At 43.3% G+C, this 21,712-nt stretch overlaps 1 protein-coding gene and 1 long non-coding RNA gene across 13 annotated transcripts in view; one reads left to right on the plus strand and one right to left on the minus strand.

Annotated features, from left to right (window-relative positions):
• Positions 1-20,865, minus strand: part of LOC138757181 (uncharacterized) — a 115,371-nt gene extending 94,506 nt beyond the window's left edge. For 6 of the 12 annotated variants that reach the window (XR_011353394.1, XR_011353399.1, XR_011353396.1 and 3 more), the window contains exons 1-2: positions 16,933-20,865; positions 14,832-14,995 (exon numbers count right to left, since the gene is read on the minus strand). This is a non-coding gene — a long non-coding RNA (uncharacterized lncRNA). The remainder of the gene's footprint in view (positions 1-14,831; positions 14,996-16,932) is intronic. The other 6 variants (XR_011353401.1, XR_011353402.1, XR_011353404.1 and 3 more) reach the window with 2 other exon arrangements.
• The window catches only part of LOC138756681 (AT-rich interactive domain-containing protein 3A-like), a 612,036-nt gene that overhangs the window by 196,708 nt on the left and 393,616 nt on the right, over positions 1-21,712 (plus strand).

Below are 21,712 nucleotides of genomic sequence, written 5' to 3' on the forward strand. Positions count from 1 at the left end.
GGGCTCATTGTTTCTTTATCTCTTGCCTTTTGCAACCAGGAGCACCAAATGTCTGGAAACCACAGTAGTTTGACATTTTCATTTCCTCTGTTTACGGCGTTCATTCCAGGAACCTTCAGTGGGTCAAAAGTATGTGTTGGTGGGGGGTGGGGGTTGGGGAGGGATAATGGGGGGGGGGGGATGGAGGACTGAGGGGGTGGATATCAACAGAACCTTTCCACCACTCCTCCTCCCCTATGCAGACCTGTTACCGACATTAATGCTGAAATAATCCAACTGATCTCTATTATTTTAGTTTACTACATATTGACACTGAACAAAAGGTTCTTTAATCAGGTCATTAGGCTTTTTAATTGAGTGACTTCCACGCCTTTCTTGTACGAGCAAACATGAAGATTTTACCAGGGGACTGAAAGTCCAGTTTAATTTTCCCCTAGTGGTGGGTGTGTAATATGTGTGTGAATGATGATATATGACCCACCCAATCCTAATCAAAATGTGACAACAAATATCAGCAATATATTCAGTAAAAAAACAGTCACCATCTTTGCCTTCTGTCTCCTGACACACTTTTGGTGAACTCTTTTTCTTTGTTGGACATTTTCCTCCAGAGAAAGAGAAAAGAATAAAAGCTCTGCCGTATAAGCAGCAGACGCATGAGAGTTACTCACGCCACAGAGAACACGTGTAAAGACTATCAATCACCAAAAGAATGTCTGCAGCCTCCCAGGAGAGACCAGACAAACCAGCTAACATTTACTGGGAGGGTGGGGTGGAACAGGGAAACAAAAGCTTGGCTTTCAAAGTGCAATTGTTAATAAAACTTTTTTTTGGAGACATTGCATTCCTTAAGGAGACAGCATCACTTAGTTGGCATGAAAGGGCTGAAGGTTGACCTTTCCTGTTCTGCCTATTCAATGGCTACAAATACTACACTGATCCTTATTGCTCCCTTGTCTGGCTGAATTCCATCCCCCACCGATTGTCCCCACCCCCCCCAACTGCTCCTAACCTTTCCCCATTTTCAGGGTACTCCGTCCACAGAATGTGAATTTGTTCTGAAATTGGCAAAGTGATGTCACCAGGAAGTTCATGTTATGTTCCAGAAATATTTTATTGCAAGGTTTGTGTTGCCAAACCCTGCTGTTCTTACTTTTGTCATGCATTTGGATAAGTGCAGCTTTGGCTCCATTGGCAGCACCTTTACTTCCTGAGCATTCACTTTTTCCATGCCTCTCATAATTTTATAAACCTCGATAAGATCACCCCTCAGCCTCTTTTGCCCCTGTGGAATAAAGAGCCAGCCAGTACACTCTCAAGCCCTCCAGTCTCAGCAACAAACTCGCAAAGGTCCCCTGCATCTCTCATCTGGACCTCCTCCAATTTATAGCTGAGCAACTAGGACTGCACACTTGTAGGTGTGGTCTCACCAATGCCCTGTACAGCTGAATTATGAGGTGCTAACTTTGTACCCCATGCAAGTTTATTATCATCTGACTGTACATAATACAACCTGTTGAAGCAGCGTTTCTCTGGACTATGATGCACAGATATATGCACACAACACACAGAACTTAATAATCACAAATATACATAAATATGTACAGTAATTAAAAAATATATGAATAAATATTGTGGAATTATTTGCTCAGTTATAAAATACTGTTGATCAATTCCACAGCATGTGGGAAGAAATTATTTCCCAGTCTAGCAGTTATGATTTTGATTTTGATGCTCCTATTCCTCTTTCTAGATGATTGTGGGTCAATGCCCCTTATAGGTAAGAGTACCAAATGCTTTCTTCAATACCTTGCTCACCTACCAGTACCCCTCGGTCACTCTGGTCCACAGCCCTCTCTGGGGCCCTACCATTCACCATGCAAGTCCTACCCTGTTTTGACGTACAAAAATGAAAAAAAAAACATCAAACTGAAATTCCATTTTCTTCTCTTTGCCTCACTTCCCCAAATGATATAGTTCCTGTTGTCAACTTAGATAAGCCTTCCTCACTGTCCACAAACTGTCTAGTCTTGGTCATCTGCATATTTGCTAATGTTAGCTACCTTGCAATCCAATTAGTTAACATGGATGGCAAACAGCAGTGGACTCAGTACATCACTAGTCACAGGTCTCCATTCCGAATCCATTCCTCCACTACTAACTACCTTCTGCCTCTATCCACTGAGCCAATTTTGAATACAGTGGGCCAGATCACCATGTGATTTAACCTTCCAGACTAGCCTGCCATGTGAGACCTTGTCAAAAGCTTTGCTAAAATCCATATATTCAATGCTGACAATCTCCATTTAGTCCCTGCCTATCCAAATGCTGGTATATCCTGTCCCATGGAATCCACTCCAGCAATTTTCCAACCACTGACATCAAGCTCACTGGCCTATAGTTTTACCTTTTTGAAGTATCTGTATTGGCACAGCATTAGCTTTCCTTCATTATTCTGGCCCTTCACCCAAGGCCAAAGATGATGTAAATATCTCAGCAAGGGCTTCCAAAATTCCTTCCTTAGTTTCCTGTTAGGTGCAAAGTGGCACTTTGTGAGGCCTTGGGGATTTGTCCACTTTAATGGACTCCAAGGCTGCCAAGACCTCCTTCCCGGTACTTCTAACATGGTTCAAAACCTCACCACTCATTTTCTTCATTTCCTTGGTCTCCTCTACTGTAGAGAGTGTTGAGAAATATTAATTCAGAAAAGTTTGGATTAGATGTTAAACTAAAGATCATCCAACTCTTTCAGGTGAACATAATCCAAAGGAGAGCAAATGCGTTATTTGCCACAAAAACACATTATGTGACCATGATCACATTGTTGCTGTGGTGACCAGGTGTGCATAAACAGGGAGCATTTCTGATGACATCAACACAACCTTGTTAGATGTAAGGCTGAACACTATCTGCTAGGCAGTGGTTCCCAACTTTTTTCTTCCAACTCACATACCACTTTAAGTATTCCCTATGCCATAAGTGCTTTGTGATTAGTAAGGGATTGCTTAAGGTGGTAGGTGGGTGGAAAGAAATTAATTTCATGCCTAATTGACTTGTTATGTGCATGGTTTCATAACTCCAAAGGAAATGGGCCAATGACAATTTCTCTCAAGCAAAATATTTCAGTAACAATTGGGTCTAGATCAGTGGTTCTCAACCTTCCCTTCCCACTCACATCCCACCTTAAGCAATCCCTTACTAATCACAGAGCATCAATGACATAGAGAATACTTAAAGTGGGATGTGAGTGGGAAGAAAAAGGTTGGGAACCACTGTGCTAGAGGAACTCACTGGGTCAAGCAGCATCAATGGGAGATAAAGGAGGGTGGATGATTTTAGCTGGAGCTCTTCCTCAGACTGGATTAAAGACTCCAGCCTGAAGTATCGGCAATTCTTTTTCCCCACTGATGTTGAGTTGTTCTAACAGATTGTATTTCATACCAGATTTCAACATTTGTGTTTCTTCCATTGTCAATGGCTTTGGGACATCCAAAGATCATGAAATATACTATATAAATGCATTTTGTCTCCTTATCAATGTGTGGAATAGGTTTAAGCTCTCCAAAGCAAATCCTTGCCTTTCAGGTTGGGTGACTTGTTTAAAACCAGGAACTGAAGATTTTGCGGGTTATGTTTCAACTTGTCTTCTCTGATAATCTCATGGGAGTCTTGGTGGAATCAACACAAATGATCAAAGATTTTAAACAAAAGTGAGTAAGCCCCAGACCTTGAATGTTCAGGATTTCTGTGATCAGTTTAATTTCACTGGATCAGTCCTTGCTGATAAAACTGGTGGTTAATGAAGAAGGCTTCAGCGAAGGTGTTTTACATTTTTTCAGTGATCTTAAATCAATTTATACTTAGATATTAAGAATATTTATTTTCTCTAGGGAATCCAGATTCAACTCTGTATTGACATTACATCAATTTTAAAATGGATTCTCAAGTGCTTTTTTTTTAGGAAAAGAAAATTAAAATATATGATTCTAACCTATTATAGAGGTTAATGGAAGAGTTAACGTGTCATAACATTGGAGTGCCTGATCACCTGATCATCAACCATGCATGAATAACCTGTCCATGTGTGTCAGACTTGGTTTGGTTCAAATATTCTTTCAGGAGGGGAAAGGTGCCTAGTCATCTTGACCCAGTTAACTGAGTTTGGGATGATTTACTGTACATTCCTCAGCATTTGTTTTCTCCTGTTACTTTGCAATTGCCTCTGGGTTGGGTTGGCTGTGATTAGGTCAGTCTTTAATTCTATACCTCAACAGACCTATGTGTAGAAATACAATTAATTGGAATGTAACCTAACTACAATTTTGAAGGGATTTTGGCTTATTGAATGTGACAAAAAAAAAATTAAAAAATGATATTTCCATCCTGTTCATTTTAAGACTAATTTACTCAGATTATTAGTGTTTTAAATAATTTTCTTTACACTTTTTAAAACTTTTCTACACCAATTTATTGCTTCTTCTGTTTGCTTTGAGACGACGTGTTCTTTGCTGTTTACTTGGAAGGGTTTTGGCTTCTTTTCATCGTATCCGCGCTCTCCCCTGTCCCCCCGTCCCACTGGCCTTTTTCTGTGACCATAACTCAAGAGCAACTCAAGGATAGACACTAAATGCTGACCTTGTAATGACATTATCATAATAAAGCACAGCATTATCAAACAAAACGTAACTTGATAAATACAATCTGCTGCATGAACTCAGCAGGTCAAGTAGTATCAGTAGGAGAAATTAATGTTGGTAGATGTTTTGAGTCTAAACTCTTTAGTGAGACTGGCCTCTATACATGAACATAAACATAAATTGACTGTAGGTCACATGAGGAGATTTTAGGGCTAAAGACTTGGTCAAAGAGGCACACTGGGTCATTTAAGTATCATGGTTAGAATGCCTGTAGTAAACACCTTGTAGGGGTTCAGAGTGGCATCTTGCTCTGTCACCAGTGAGCCTTTTACTAACTAAGAATAAGACTTCAAAGGGAATTGGTTGGGTGTAAGGGTCTTTTAAATGTCCTGAGGACATGATGCATAAAAGCAAGTTCTTTCTTTCCCTTCTGTCATTACATTGGAAGCAGCTGCTACTTCAATGACAGCGCTGCAAGATAAATGGACTGATACAGTGATGTGGTTTGCTGGGATCCTTGTCTCTGCGTGTAGCCCACCTGTATAGACCAGCTTCTCTCTTTGGGCCATAGCCCTGTAATGATCTTCCACAAGAATTTAAGAAAATTCAGTGAAGAATGTTAACTAGCTACACAGAAGCAAACTGATGACAGCACAATTGTTTGCCCCTATTACTTTTAATTTCAAGAATATATTTGATTCGTAAAGAAATACAAAAATAGTGCATGGCTTTCTTGACATGTCCATGAGTCTATACATTTACAGTGTTAGTACATTCTCTGTACAAGGCTATCTTCAAGTGTTTGAGAGCTTTTATGTCTAGCGGTAGCAAAACTTTAGATTGTAGTTCTTTCCCACGAAGCGCTTATGTTGGCAGCACCAGGCTGCAATCAGCAATGTGCAGGGTTGCTGTATTCCATTAGGCACATCTCACTGTACTGGAAGACCCAAGTGCTTTGATGATCTTCCAGTAGCAGTTGATGCTTGTCTCGTTCTGCATCTCTGTAACACAGTTGCTTGGTGTAATGAGATAAAATAAACACGTTTTTGAGTATTCAGATCAATGAGGAAAATATAGTGATCCTCATTATTTTCAAGGGTGCAACGCAGGATATTGTATTGAAGTGTAGCAAGTAGAGTGAAAGATTAACAAAACAAGTTTAGTGGCTCATAAAATAGAAAAAAAATAAAACACGTGTCGTAAGAAATAAGTGTCTCACAAGTTCTGGGCATCAATCATTATTTCCTGTCTGGCTTGGGATCTCTCCATCCTTTTTCCAAACCTTCATTAAAAATTCACAGTCCACAAAGAGGGAGGCGATTATCGGAAGGGCAGTGCGCCAGTGAGATGAAACTATGTATGAAGGAACTGATTAGGAAGGCAGTCCTGACTGCCAGCCAAACAGAGGATTTTTTTGTTGAAGATTTTGTCCTTTTCTCTTGTAAATACTTCTTGTTTAAAACATCCAAGGTCTTCCTCAAATTTATCAAATTTCAATTTTTGCATTAGAGAATATTTTCTTCCAATCCACGATATTGTGCTGACCAATGTAAACCTAGTCCATTTCAATCTAACCCTTTGCTCCCTCACAGGCCCCCACTTTTGTATATTTTTATGTAGCTGTCTCAGATTGTTTTAAATTTCCTAATTCTTTCAGCCTTCTCCTCCATCCCTGGCAACACATTGCAGGTGCCCATCTCTCTATTAAATTGTCTCTCATCATCCTTTGCTCTAACGAGAAAAGCAGTAGTTCATTCTGCCTTTCTTCATCAGATGTGCTCTCCAATCCAGGAAACACCTTGGTATACCATCCCTGAACTTTCTATAAAGTGTCGACATCTTTCCAATAATGAGGTGACTTGAAGTGACTATAATACTTCAAGGATGTTTTAACTAGTTTTATAGAGCTGCATCATTACTCAGTCGCTCTTGAACTCAATCAGCCAACTAATGCAGGACAGCACACCATACATTTTCTTACCCACCCTATCAACTTGTGTTGCAACCTTGAGGGATCTATGGACTTGCGCCCCATGATCCCTCTGTTCCTCCCCTCTGATGAGAATCTTACCGTGAACCATGTTCTACACCTTCACTTTTTCGTCCAAGTCATTTACAAAGGTCACAAAGAGCAGGAGTCCCACCAACAAATTCCTGTGGAACAGCACTAGTCACCAATATCCAGGCAGAATATGTTCTTTCTGCTATCACTCTCTATCTGCTGTGGACCAGTCAATTTCATATCAATGCAGCAAATGTTTCCTCATGACTTTCTGGATATGCCTTACTAAACATCCACTGCCCTCAATTCATCATTTTTTTTGTCACCTCTTCGAAAAACTCAATTAGGCTTATGAGGCAAAACCTAGCTCCCACCAAAATGTGCAGATGATCCTTAACGACATTATGTTTCTCTAAATACTTATAAATTGTGTCCCTAAAATTCCACTCCTGCCAATATTCTACCTGTTAACTTCTCTTGCCATCCTCTCATCCTCTGGTACACTTTAGTGGCCAGAGAGGATACAAAAATTATCATTATCACCTCAGTAATCTCTTCCCTCACTTCCTGTATATTCCATCTTTGTAATTCTAATCATCAAGATACAATTCTTTGGAATGCTGGAGTGGCAGATCTTTTGGGACTATAGAACATTACAGCATAGAAACAACCCCTTCAGCCCTTCTAGGGGGTCCCAAACTATTATTCTGTCTGATCCCACTGACCTGCACCCGGACCATATCCCTCTATTTCCAAATTTTTCATAAATGTCAAAATGACAACTGGATGCTATTTCTATTAATAATCCCAGTTCACTTTTAATTTAGTTTTAGTTTAGAAATTACATTGTAGTATAATACATTTTCAAATGAACCCAATGTTTCAAGGAACCCAGGAGATGGGGCCTTGGTGAGCTTCACGGGAGTGCAAGACCTGTGTTCCCCATTAGTTTCAAAGACGGCACTCACGTTGTTATCAGCACACACTTAATTTTTGATTTGGTACATAGTTAACTCTGAATAATTGATATAAAACAGTGCATAATCTTAAATAAAATAGGATTCAGGGTATAGTTAAAAGTTTGGGGCAGCATGGTTGGCATACGGTTAGCACAAAGCTATTCAGCGGTGTAGATGTAAATAGGCTCTTCCCCTTGAGGGTAGGTGAGATCGGAACAGGGGGTCATAAGTTAAGGGTTAGGGGGCAAAAGTTCAGAAGTAACATGAGAGGAAGCTTCTTCACTCAGAGAGTGGTGGCTGAGTGGAATGACCTTCTGGAAGAAGGGTCAATTTTGCCATTTAAGAAAAGGTTGGATAAGTGCATGGATGTGAGGGGGATTAGACAGGATTATAGACAGGGAGGAGGTAGGTGGGTCTAGAGGAGATCACTTAAATCGGTGTGGACTAGAGTTGGCCTGTTTCCGTATGTAATTGTTATGTGATCCAGGTTCGAATTAGGAGTTTGTATGTTCTCTCTATGTCTGTGAGGGTTTCATAGGTGTACAGATTAGAAAAAAAAACCCTAGCATGTGGGTATCAAATGACAACTTGGAACCCGATAACGCAACATTGAGATTTAGAAACGTCTTAAAACTTTAGATTATGGTAATAGTCCACAAAAGGGCCCCATGTCTTTGAAAAATTAATATTTGAATCTTTAATGGCATATCTATTTTTTTTCTAAGTTTAAACAAGACATAATATCATCATAGATATTCTCAAATGGGGCAGGTGTGCAGGTGGTTTTTGAGGTGATGCTTTTATTTCCAGCATTCCATTATGTAACAGGGATTCCCAGGTGCCAGTGAGCATATCATGTTTTTTTTCAAGGAAATTATGAAACCGTCCTTGAATCTTTTCTGCTGTCTGCCATGTAACCTCCTCATATGGCATGGAACCAGGTGTCTATTTTGGGAGTTGATTGTCGGGTACATGAATGACACAGCTTGTCCAGTGGAGTTGACTGTATGCAATAGGGCCTCAATGCAAAATGGTGGCTGTGGATGGTTCTTTTATCCTTCAATTGGATTTGTAGAATTTTGTGACATTTTTTACAGTGCTTTGGGATAGTTAATGCTGGTAGCTGGAATCTCAGAAACACAAAGGCGTATGGCGACCACTGCTGCCTGGTAAACCACGAGTTTGACATCTTGACCTTCTACCCCCTTTTCTTCATTCAGTTATAGGCAATGATGTTGCAATGAACATGATGGTAGAGTTATAACTAATAGTTGACTTCACATGGGGTGCCTTCTGAGATGGGGAATATAGTCCACGTTTTACAGCATCTTCTCCATGAAGCTTATTATTGGAGGGTAGTTGTAAGTTGGCAGATGGCCTTTGCTTTGAAAATGTTGAGTGTAAGGTCCTTTCTCTTTTATGTTTCAATGGATGAGTTGTGAGTGTTGTTTGTGCATGGCAGTTTGACAACTGAGGCAATGAGTATAGATTCTTTAGGATGAACATTTTCCAATTTGTTCTGCAAACCAGCTGCATCCCAATGGGAAATTTGTTGAACATGAGGAGTAGCATTTTGCGACTAGAGAAATAGTAAGAAGTGTCAAGACAGTAACACAGCCTTGCTAGGTTGTGGATTGATTGGTTGGGATCACAGCTTATATGCCACCTTGAACTAAAGGTGATGGATTTCTGATGAGGTGGAAAAAGGGAATATCTAGAAGAAGGTGCAACTCCCTGCATTTCACAAGAAGTTGTGCTTGAAAGATCATGTGGACAGTGCCTCAGATGTATGGAATTCTATACCAAATACATCAATCAACTAGTACATCAATTTGACGATAGACATCAAGGTAATCCGATTCGGTGATGGTGGCTGAAGGATAACTGTTTTCCAGGGAACTAGAAATAACTAAATTTTAGGTTTGTTCACATTCATTACTACATGCACTGAGGTGCAGTGAGAAAGTTTGTTTTGTGAACAGTCCAGCAAGTCAAGAGAGAATAACATCACAAAATCTGGGATACTGGGCACAGAAAATTTAATAGAAACATAGAAACATAGAAGATAGGAGCAGGAGTAGGTCATTCGACCCTTCGAGCCTGCTCCGCCATTCAACGAGATCATGGCTGATCTTAAAGTTCAGTACCCCGTCCTCGCCTTCTCTCCGTAGCCTTTAATACCCTTATACTGAAGAAATATATCTAATTCCCTCTTAAATATATTTAATGACTGCCATCCATGTGGTACCGGATGTAAACAGCGTCTTCATTGTTGGGGTCTTTCATGAGGTACCGGATGTAAACAGCGTCTTCAATGTTGGGGTCTTTCATGGCTTGGTTCAGCATCATGCTGAAGAAGATTGAAAAGAGGGTTGGTGTGAGAACACAGCCTTGCTTCACGCCATTGTTAATGGAGAAGGGTTCAGAGAGCTCATTGCTGTATCTGACCCGACCTTGTTGGTTTTCGTGCAGTTGGATAATCATGTTGAGGAACTTTGGGGGACATCTGATGCGCTCTAGTATTTGCCAAAGCCCTTTCCTGCTCACGGTGTCGAAGGCTTTGGTGAGGTCAACAAAGGTGATGTAGAGTCCTTTGTTTTGTTCTCTGCACTTTTCTTGGAGCTGTCTGAGGGCAAAGACCATGTCAGTAGTTCCTCTGTTTGCGCGAAAGCCGCACTGTGATTCTGGGAGAATATTCTCGGCGACACTAGGTATTATTCTATTTAGTAGAATCCTAGCGAAGATTTTGCCTGCAATGGAGTGCAACGTGATTCCCCTGTAGTCTCTTCAATCTGAGGCGCCTGCAAGCTCACACCAAGACACAAGAGAAACTTGTCCGTGAACTACTCTTTGCAGACGATGCCGCTTTAGTTGCCCATTCAGAGCCAGCTCTTCAGCGCTTGACGTCCTGCTTTGCGGAAACTGCCAAAATGTTTGGCCTGGAAGTCAGCCTGAAGAAAACTGAGGTCCTCCATCAGCCAGCTCCCCACCATGACTACCAGCCCCCCCATATCTCCATCGGGCACACAAAACTCAAAACGGTCAACCAGTTTACCTATCTCGGCTGCACCATTTCATCAGATGCAAGGATCAACAATGTGATAGACAACAGACTCGCCAAGGCAAATAGCGCCTTTGGAAGACTACACAACAGAGTCTGGAAAAACAACCAACTGAAAAACCTCACAAAGATAAGCGTATACAGAGCCGTTGTCATACCCACACTCCTGTTCGGCTCCGAATCATGGGTCCTATACCGGCACCACCTACGGCTCCTAGAACGCTTCCACCAGCGTTGTCTCCGCTCCATCCTCAACATCCATTGGAGCGTTTTCATCCCTAACGTCAAAGTACTCGAGATGGCAGAGGTCGACAGCATCGAGTCCACGCTGCTGAAGATCCAGCTGCGCTGGATGGGTCACGTCTCCAGAATGGAGGACCATCTCCTTCCCAAGATCGTGTTATATGGCGAGCTCTCCACTGGCCACCGTGACAGAGGTGCACCAAAGAAAAGGTACAAGGACTGCCTAAAGAAATCTCTTGGTGCCTGCCACATTGACCACCGCCAGTGGGCTGATAATGCCTCAAACCGTGCATCTTGGCGCCTCACAGTTTGGCGGGCAGCAACCTCCTTTGAAGAAGACCGCAGAGCCCACCTCACTGACAAAAGGCAAAGGAGGAAAAACCCAACACCCAACCCCAACCAATCAATTTTCCCCTGCAACCGCTGCAACCGTGTCTGCCTGTCCCGCATCGGACTTGTCAGCCACAAACGAGCCTGCAGCTGACGTGGACTTTTTACCCCCTCCATAAATCTTCGTCCGCGAAGCCAAGCCAAAGATATTTAATGAACCTGCCTCTACTGCCCTCTGTGGCAATGAATTCCACAGATTCACCACCCTCTGGGTAAAGAAATTCCTCCTCATCTCGGTCCTAAATGGTTTGCCTATTATCCTCAAACCATGGCCCCGGGTTCTGGATTTTCCCATCATTGGAAACATCCCATCTGCATCCACTCTGTCCAGTCCTGCCAGAATTTTATATGTCTCTATGAGATCCCCTCTCAAACTTCTAAACTCCAGCGAGTACAATCCCAATTTGCGCAATCTTTCCTCATAAGTCATTCCTGCCATTCCAGGTATCAGCCTGGTGAATCGCCTCTGCACTCCCTCCATGGCAAGAACATCCTTCCTTAGATAAGGTGACCAAAACTGCACACAATACTCCAGGTGGGGTCTCACCAAGGCCCTGTACAGCTGCAGTAAGGTATCCTTGTTCCTATACTCAAACTCTCTTGATATGAAGGCCAACATACCACTTGCATTTTTAACCACCTGCTGTACCTGCATGCTCGCCTTCAGAGATTGGTGTACAAGTACCCCTAGGTCTCTCTGCACTTCCCCATCTCTTAGTCTATTGCCATTCAAATAGTAATCTGCCCTCCGGTTTGTATAACCTCACATTTATCCACATTGTAGTGCATTTGCCATGTATCTGCCCAGTCCCTCAATTTATCCAAATCACACTAGAGCTTCCTGACCCCCTCTTCCATGCACACAACCCCTCCTAGCTGAGTGTCATCTGCAAATTTGGAGATATTACATCCAATCCCCTCATCCAGATCATTAATGTAAATTGTGAACAGCTGGGGTCCCTGTACAGATCCCTGTGGCACCCCATTGGTCACCGCCTGCCACTCAGAAAACGAGCCATTTATCCCAACTCTCTGTCTTCTACCTGCCAGCCAGTTCTCAATCCATATCAAAACTTTGGCCCCAATCCCATGAGCCTTGATTTTGTAAGCCAGTCGTTTATGCGGGACCTTATCGAAGGCCTTTTGGAAGTCCAGGTACACCACATCCACTGGCTCTCCCCCATCTATTTTACCTGTCACTATCTCAAAGAATTCCAATAGATTTGTCAGGCACGATTTACCTTTTGTAAATCCATGTTGACTCCGTCCGATCCCTTCTCTGCTAGTCATATGCTGCGCTATTACATCCTTAATAATGGATTCCATCATTTTGCCCACTACTGATGTAAGGCTCACCGGCCTATAATTCCCCGCTTTTTCTCTGTCCCCCTTTTTAAATAGTGGGGTAACATTAGCTACCTTCCAATCCATGGGTACTGATCCTGAGTCTATCGAGTTCTGGAAAATAATTCTTAAAGCATCTGCTATCTGAATGGCCACTTCCTTAAGTACCCTAGGATGTAGATTATCAGGCCCTTGGGATTTATCTGCCTTCAATCCCATCAATTTCCCCAAGACCATGTTCTTAGAGATACTGATTTCTTTCAGTTCCTCCCTTGAATTAGTCTCTATGTTTCCCAACATCCTTGGGAGGTTATTTGTATCCACTCTTGTAAAAACAGAACTAAAGTAAGAATTTAATTGGTCTGCCATTTCCTTATTCCCCATTATATATTCCCCTGATTCTGACTGCAAAGGACCTACTCTGGATTTCACCAATCTTTTCCTCTTGACATATTTATAAAAGCTTTTGCAGTCGGTTTTTATATTTGCCGCAAGCTTTCTTTCGTAATTTATTTTTGCTCTCTTGATTAATCCCTTTGTCCTCCTTTGGTGCATCTTGAACTGCTCCCAGTCTTCAGTTGTGGTACTTTTTTTGGCCAATTGATATGCTCTCTCTTTGGACCTAATGCTGTCTCTAATTTCCCTTGTTATCCACGGTTGAGTCACCTTTTTTGGTTTATTTTTATGCCAAACCGGTATAAACGATTTTTGCAATTTCTCCATTAGATCTGTGAATGCTTTCCATTGTCTATCCACAGTCGACTCCCCCATAAACACCACCCAATCAATCTTACTCAACTCCCGTCTCATACCGTCATAATTCCCTTATTTAAATTCAGGACCTTAGTCTCGGTTTTAATTTCATCACTCTCCATGTCGAGTGAGAATTCGATCATATTGTGATCGCTCCTACCCAAAGGGCCTCGTACAACAAGATTGTTGATTAACCCCTTAAAATGGCCTGCTCCCGAGTTGGTTCCTCGACATATTGGTCTAGATAACCGTCCCATAAACGTTCAAGGAATTCCTCCTCCTCAGTATTTTTACTAATTTGGCTAGTCCAATCTATATGCAAATTAAAGTCTCCCATGATGACAGCTGTTCCTTTATTGCACGCTTTTCTAATTTCTCTTTTAATGCCTTCCCTCACCTCTACTATTTGGAGGCCTATATACCACCCCCACTAACGTTTTCCGCCCCTTGCTATTCCTCAGTTCTACCCATTTAGATTCTGCGTCTTCCGAGTTGATATCCTTTCTGTCAATCGTGTCGGTCCCTCCTCTCACCATCAATACTACCCCACCCCCTTTGCTTTCTTGCCGATCCCTCCTAAATATCGTATACCCGCGATGTTAAGTTCCCAGGCTTGCCCACCCTGCAGCCATGTTTCTGTAATCCCAATCAAATCATATTTGTTTATCTCAATTTCCACAGCCAATTCATCTACCTTGTTCCGAATGCTTCTTGCATTAAGATATAAAGCCTTCAGATTTGCTTTTTTCACCCTCCTCGCTCTTTCTGATTTTTTACTTTCGCTGCCTAACCTAACTTTTCCTGTTTTATCTTTTCTGTCCTTTGCCCTATCATACATTTTCCCACCCCCCTGCCAAATTAGTTTAAACCGCACCCAATGGCTGTACCAAACCTAGCTGCCAATATATTGACCCCTTTTGGGTTTAGGTGTAACCCCCATCCTTCTTGTAGAGGTCATGCCTTCCCCAAAAGAGATCCCAGTGATCCAAGAAGCCAAAACCCTGTCCTTTACACCAGCCCCTCAGCCACACATTCATTTTTCTTAACCTTCCATTTTTGTCCTCAGTTGCACTTGGCACAGGTAGCAAACCAGAGATCACCACCCTGGCTGTCCTATTTCTTAGTTTCTGTCTTAGCTCTCTGTAATCCTTTTTCAGTACTTCCTCCTTTTTTTAATAAATAAAATAAATGTCATTGTACCCACATGTACCAAGACATCAGGCTGTTCGCCTTCCCCTTTTAGAATACCCTGGACCCGATTTGAGATATCCCACACCCTTGCACCAGGGAGGCAGCACACCATGCGGGCATACCTATCTGGCTCACAGTATCTCCTGTCTGTATTTCTGGCAATGGAGTCCCCAATGACCACTGCATTCCTCTTTACCTTTTGACCTTTCTGAGCCCAAGCCCTGGTAAGTCCAGCTATTTATTCTACTCACCCTCTGATGCTGTCACTTTCAATACTGCCGAGTTAGAGTGAGGTCAGTTTGCACATGGCAAAGGGGACATTATTTGACTGTTGTGAGGTTCATTTAGGAATCAGATAATGGCAAGAAAGAACCGTCCTTGAATTTGGTATTGTATGATCTTGGGTATCTTCTTCCTGATGGAAGGAGGGTGAAGAGATTTAGACTAAGATGGATGAACATGCTTACAAGATTTCCCAATAGACAATGGATTGTCTGAAATTAAATATTAAATTTAGATATACAACATGGTATATGTCTTTTGGCCCCAGATCCATTGCTGCCCACTTACACCCAATCCCCGGTACATGTTTGAATGGTGTGTGGAAACCGGAGCATCCAGGGAAACCCACACAGACATAGGAGGAACCTACAAACTCCTTACAGACAGCGTGGGATTCGAACCCAAGTCCCGGTCTCTGGCGCTGTAACAGCGTGGTGCTAACTGATATGCCAACTGTGCTGCCCTTAAATGAACAAAATGTCAGCTGTTGGGATCACACTGGGAGATATGAGTTTCTAAACTGTGACTTTTCCACTTTCTCTTTCATGTTAAAGAGATGTGAAATCAATTCTATTCAGAAATAAACACTTTTCATTATACATCACTTTAACTTGAGAGCTAAATTACAGGCTGTCATGACATACTCAGCTGGGTAATAATTCATATTTAGGTGGATTTGTATCATACTACACCATGTGCTGACAGCCTGTTTGTAACTTTGAATGCGGAAGCGTGGTCATTCATCTTTTCCTAATATTGCTTTCCATACAGTATTACAATCTGATACATGAGAGCATATGGTGAACATTGCCTGAAGAGTGGTTCATGTGTATAGTTCAGGCTAAGTGCAGTTGTTTTGTTTGGCTTTTGTGAGACTGATTTTTTTTTTAATAGCAATAACACTATTGCACTGTAACCATTTCTATTGTATAGCAAATGGGAAATACTCTATTTATTGTGGTGTTACATGACACTGTACTAAAAATAACTCATCTGTGGATTGTGTGGTGTCAGCAGTGGAGTATTTCCAGAATGACCGAAGGCAAGAGAATTAGGCTGTCTGCTGGAACTCTTGGCAGTAGCTGTAACTAGGTGATAGTATATGTACAGTAGATACAGTATCATTCATCATCCCGAAGTGGAAATTGCTTTTTTGGATTGGAAAATAGTGCACGAGATTCTGGGATATCAGAAAGTGTGGCAAAGGCAGCCAGGAAACTATAACCAATTAAAAACTACAATTAAAAACAGAGTGAATGATTGCCTTGCAATTTTTTGAATTGATCCGAAAGAATATAGATATATGTAAATGGTAGGTCATGCCTGAAAAAACTTTTGAAGGGTGACTTACTGTAATTAGTTGACTTGGGAATATATGAATTATTTATCTGAACTTCTGAAAGACATTTGTATCAGTTCTCAGAAGAGATGATTCGCTATCTTGAAGTTCATGGATTGATGCTCAATTTACTACCTTGACCAGGAAATTGACTGAAAACGTGGACATAAAGAATTGCATTAAGAGGCAACTAATGAAATAGGCAGGTTACGATTAAAATGCTATCAGAATCCATTTTGGAGCTGCAGTCTTTCATTCTGAATAGATAATGGCAAGGACAAGACACAATGAATCAAAGAAAGTTTCAAAATTAACAACAGGGAATGAGGCCATTTACCCCATCATATGTTTGATATTTGAAAATAAATACTCAACCTAAACTTGTCTTACAGCACTAGATTCGTAGTCCTGTAGATGACCACTCTTTGTGTACACATCTAAATATTGTTCAACAGGCATGAATGTTCCTGCCTCTAATATTCTGTAAGGCAGTGAGTATCAGACCTTTCACCCTTTAGATCATTTATTTTCCCTCAATTTCCACAAAATGCTATTAGACCCTAGTTTTTCATGTCTCTACTAATTTCCTTCATTTTTGGGCTTTGTAAGTTTCCCCTCAGCATCCCCTGTTCCAACCTTTTCTATTCTTTCTTCATAACTAGATTATTTTTGGAAATATGCTTGAAAGTCTCCTCTGCAGTATTTTCATACAGTAAATAATTATTACTTACCTACTTAATTAATAATAATTAATCCTTTGTTGCGGACTGGACTGAACTGGGTCATGGAGGTGCAGGTTTGCACTGGGCTGACGTCACAATGGTCCCGGGGGGGTGGGGGGGGACACACACTGCAAAGGATCATGGGGGCTTTGCTGATATGCTCTCAGAGAGAGTTCCAGAAAAGTCAGTTGCTTCATTCAACTCACTCATAGCTTCCATGTGGTTTTTCTTTCATTCACTGCACAGCGCACCAACCACAGTGATGACCCTGACAGTCCAAAACAGCATTTTGGACCCCACAATGAATGACAAGAGCACAGAGTCTTGCTGAATTTTCCGACCATTTGGACCTCACAGCTGCTAGACTGGTTCAAACAGGCTGAGGCCCAGTTTCAGATCAGGTAGGTCACCGCAGACTCCACAAGATATTACTACGTAAACAGTTCTTTCGACCAAATGACTGCTGGATGAATCATCGACCTCATATCAGCCGTGCCAACAGGTATGAGACAATTAACACGCTCCTTATGTGCATCTTCAACCTTTCCCGCTGTGTACGAGAGGCATGGCTGTTCCACATGGTCGTCTTGGATGACCACATGCCATCTGCCATTATGAACGATATGCTGGCGTTAATGGACATCCACAGGTCCTGCTTACTATTGAAGCAGATATATCATGAACAGATGCTGGAAGATATCCGCCTACTCCACGTGGACGATGACTTTAGTGACTCACGCAGGTTAGCAGCCCTTGCGGATGACCAATGGTACGCCAAGCAATGTGGTGGGGCATCTGTTGACCAGTTTGCTGCATCACACCCAGCAACTAGTGTCTCTCCCACTCCACCGAGGAGACCAGCAACAGCCACAGCAGATGGAGAATCAAACTCAGAGCGGTGGTGTTTCTACCATCAGAAATGGGGTTCTGGAGCCCGCTGCTGCCATCCATTTTGCTCCCATCTAGGAAATGCTGGGGCAGCTGTTGCTGACGGCTACGATGGTCAGCCTCTGAAACAGCCTCCTTTATCTATGGGACTGGCACTCAGGGCAGTGTTTCCTCGAGGACATGGGCAGCGGTCACCATCTTTCCCCCCTTGATCCCCCCTTGACTGGGAAGTCAGGACCATCCCTCACCATTGGCAACAATAGCAGCATATACATGTACGGGGTGTAGACCATCCCACTTGAGTTTGGCTCCTGCCGTTTTACCTGGACCTTAACTTTGGATGATAATGTTTTTGAGCCCACTGCCTCCTGGTGGACCTGAAAGGGTGCCATCTGGTCAATTCCAGGACCTTCCAGACCATCACCCTTTGAGAAGCCAAGTTCCTAGCCCACCACCTCGACTTGGTAACCTCACCGGAGAACAAGTTTGCCAGGATCCTGGCAGGATTCTCAGCCATTATAAAGCCACAGTTCTCCACCGTGGTCCAAAAACGTGGTGTTCAGCACCATATCCCCACACAGGGACTGCCGCTATACACCCAGGCACGCAGGCTTCCTCCTGACAAGCTGCATCTCACCAAGGAATTCAGGAAGAGGAAGGAGATGGGTATCGTTCGGCACTCGGACAGCCCATGGGCCTCTTCTCTACACATGGGTGCTGAATTCTTCTGGGGATGAAGACTTTGTGGGGACTATTCACTGGCTCAATAAAGCCAAGATAGCTGACTGGTACCTGGTTCCCCATATCCAGGACTTCACGGCCAATCTAAATGGAGCGAAGATCTTCTCAAAAATTGACCTGGTCCAGGGGTACCACCAGATCCCCGTGCACCCCGCGACAGCCCTCATCACTATGGCCTTTTCAAGTTCCTCCACATGCCATTTGACTTCAAAAACACAGCAGAGACTTTCCAGAGACTCATTGCCTCGGTGGGCACAGTCTGCATTTCGTTTTTATCTACCTAGACAACATCCTCATGGCCAGTCGTTCATGACAGGAGCTCCTAACACAACTGTAGCTGCCTTGCCAGCGACTGAGTGACTACGGTCTAGTCATCAACCCAGCGAAATGTCAGTTCAGCCTGATGGTCATCGATTTCCTTGGGCACCGCATCGATCGACATGTGGCGGTCCCTCTTCTATAAAAGGTTGAGGCCATTCATAAGTTCACCAAGCCAACTACAGTCAAAGGTTTTCAGGTGTTCATTTTGGTCAACTTTTACCATTGGTTCCTGTCGCCAGCTCCCAGGATCATGTGACCTCTTTTCAAGCTTTTGACCAGGCCAAAGACGCTCTGGCCGACACCACCATTCTAGTACATCTGTGCGTCGATGTGCCGACTGCCTTCACAGTCGACGCATCCAACATGGCCGTCAGGGGTATCCTGGAGCAGCTGATTCATGGACATTGGAAACTGCTCGCTTTGTTCAGCAGACACCTGTGACCCCCAGAGCATAAGTATAGTGTGTTGCTAGGACTCTACCTCATTTCTGGTATTTCCACGAAGGATGGGATTTCATGGTCTTTACTGATCACAAGCCCCTCACTTTTGCCTTTGCCAAGGTGTCGGACCTGTGGTTAGTAAGGCAGCAGATTCACCTCTTTTATATCTCAAAGTACATGATGGCTATCAAGCACATTTCTGGCAAGATCAACCTTGTGACTGTCCTCTTTGTTCACTCCCTGTCCCACAGAATCGACTAACTGCGCTCTCAGTAGCCTAGCGGCAGGATGGCGAGATACCAGCCTACCGCACTGCAGTCTCAGGGCTACAGCTGGAAGATGTGTGTTTTTGGCCATCCAAAGCCACACTTCTCTATCACGTGTCCACCAGCCGAGCTAGGCCCATCGCTCCCGCCATGTGGAGGCATCATGTCTTCGACGCGCTACGTGGGTTAACCCACCCATCCATCTGGTGACAACTCAACTGGTCGCAGATAGATTCAAGTGGCATGGCCTGCATAAACAGCTTGGCCACTGGGCAAGAACTTGCCTCCCCTGTCAGAAATCCAAAGTGCAGAGGCACGTGAAAGCCCCTCTTCACTCCTATCTGCTGACACCCATCGATTCGACATCCACGAGGACATCGTCAGGCCACTGCCGATTTTCAAAGGTGCCATGTACCTGTTCATGATGGTGGACAGGTGTACTAGATGGCCGGAAGTTGTCCTGCTCTTGGACATTTCCAAGGCATCCTGCGCCAGGGCCCTCATCGCCAACTGGATACCCCATTTTGGCCTTCCAATATCACGTCGGATGGGGGGGGCACAGTTCACTTCCGGCCTATGGGCATTGCTGCCACAGCTCCTGGGGACTCAGTTACATCATACCATCTCCCACCACCCACTGTCTAATGGCCTGGTGGAATGGTTCCATCAGCATTTAAAGTCGGCCCTCATGGAGCAGCTCCGACCCCAGATTGGGTGGACAGGCTGCCTTGGGTGCTCCTTGGTATCCGCACAGCGCCAAAGGAGGATTTGGCCACTTCCTCTGCTGAGCTCGTCTTTGGGGCCCCACTACCAGTCCCAAGAGAGTTTGTGCCAGCAGTTCACGGCCAGGAGGAAACAAGTATGGTGCTGCTAACGTGACTTTGTGAGAAGATGTGCAACCTGGCCCCTTTCCCAACCTCACACCATGGTCTAGCTTCATCCTACATCCTAAAGGATCTTGAAGACTGTGAACACATCTTAATAAGGAAAAGTGCACACTGGATGCCCCTTCAGCACCCATACTAGGGTCCATACAAGGTGTTATGACACAATGAGACTACGTGCCTTTTGGACATTGGGGGTAGGCAGGAAACATTCACAGTCATCCACCTCAAACTGGCACACCTTGAACTTGACCAACCAGTATAACTCTTCCAGCCCCATGGCAGAGAGGTTGACCTCCCAAACGTATGAACTGTGGACTCAGCACCTCTGAACACCACTTCTGGGGTGGGAGAAAGGGGTCATGTAACGGGCTGCACTGATCTGCAATGAACTTAGTCACAGAGGTGGAGGCTCACACTGGGCTGATGTCACAATGGTTTTGGTTGGGTGGGGGGGGAGAAGAGAGACAGCAAAGGATCATGGGGACTGTGCTGATAAGCTCTCAGAGAGTTCCAGTAAAGTCAGTTGGTTGATTCACCTGACTTGTAGCTTCTGTGTGGTTTTTCTTTTGTTCGCTTCACAGGACGCCAACCACAACTTTACTTTTTCCACTTTTACCTTCATCTTTTCCCCTGCTTTATATTCTGTGCTTTGGCTAATAAAGGGAAGCATCCCAAAATATCTCAGAACTGGGTTAGATCTTTAGATGTCTATTCCAAGGTATCTACATCATTCATAGTGCAGCCACTGATTGTGTACCCCCAATCAAATGTGTTACTTCACATTTCACTGGGTTAAATTGCATTTGCAATTTTTATTCTCCACTGACCAGATCATATATACACTATCTTCATGCACACTAAAGCTTTCCTCCTCATTGTTAATCAATCATCTCATCTGCAAACTTATTCATCCTGACCCTTACATTTACATTTTTCATTTGATAGCTATCATTAAAAAGGCATGGGAGTGTTTATTGGGCTTTGTGCATCTCCATTGTCAACAGCCTTCACATCATAAAAGCTTTTGCTAGCTGTTGGTCCCAGTTGCTTCCCGCTGAGCAGTTTTAGACCCAATTTGCCACTCTCCTGTAGCGGTATACTTTTTTAAACAGCCACCATAATCCTGAAAACGGTGAGGAGGAACATTGTGGAATGAATAAAATGGCTGGAATATACACATGGAACCAAAAACTACTAAAGAGTGGAGGACTTATGGTGTATACTGTATTTTCAAGGATTCCTGAAA

The sequence above is a fragment of the Narcine bancroftii genome, chromosome 3, assembly GCF_036971445.1.
Source record: "Narcine bancroftii isolate sNarBan1 chromosome 3, sNarBan1.hap1, whole genome shotgun sequence".
NCBI classification, from domain to species: domain Eukaryota; kingdom Metazoa; phylum Chordata; class Chondrichthyes; order Torpediniformes; family Narcinidae; genus Narcine; species Narcine bancroftii.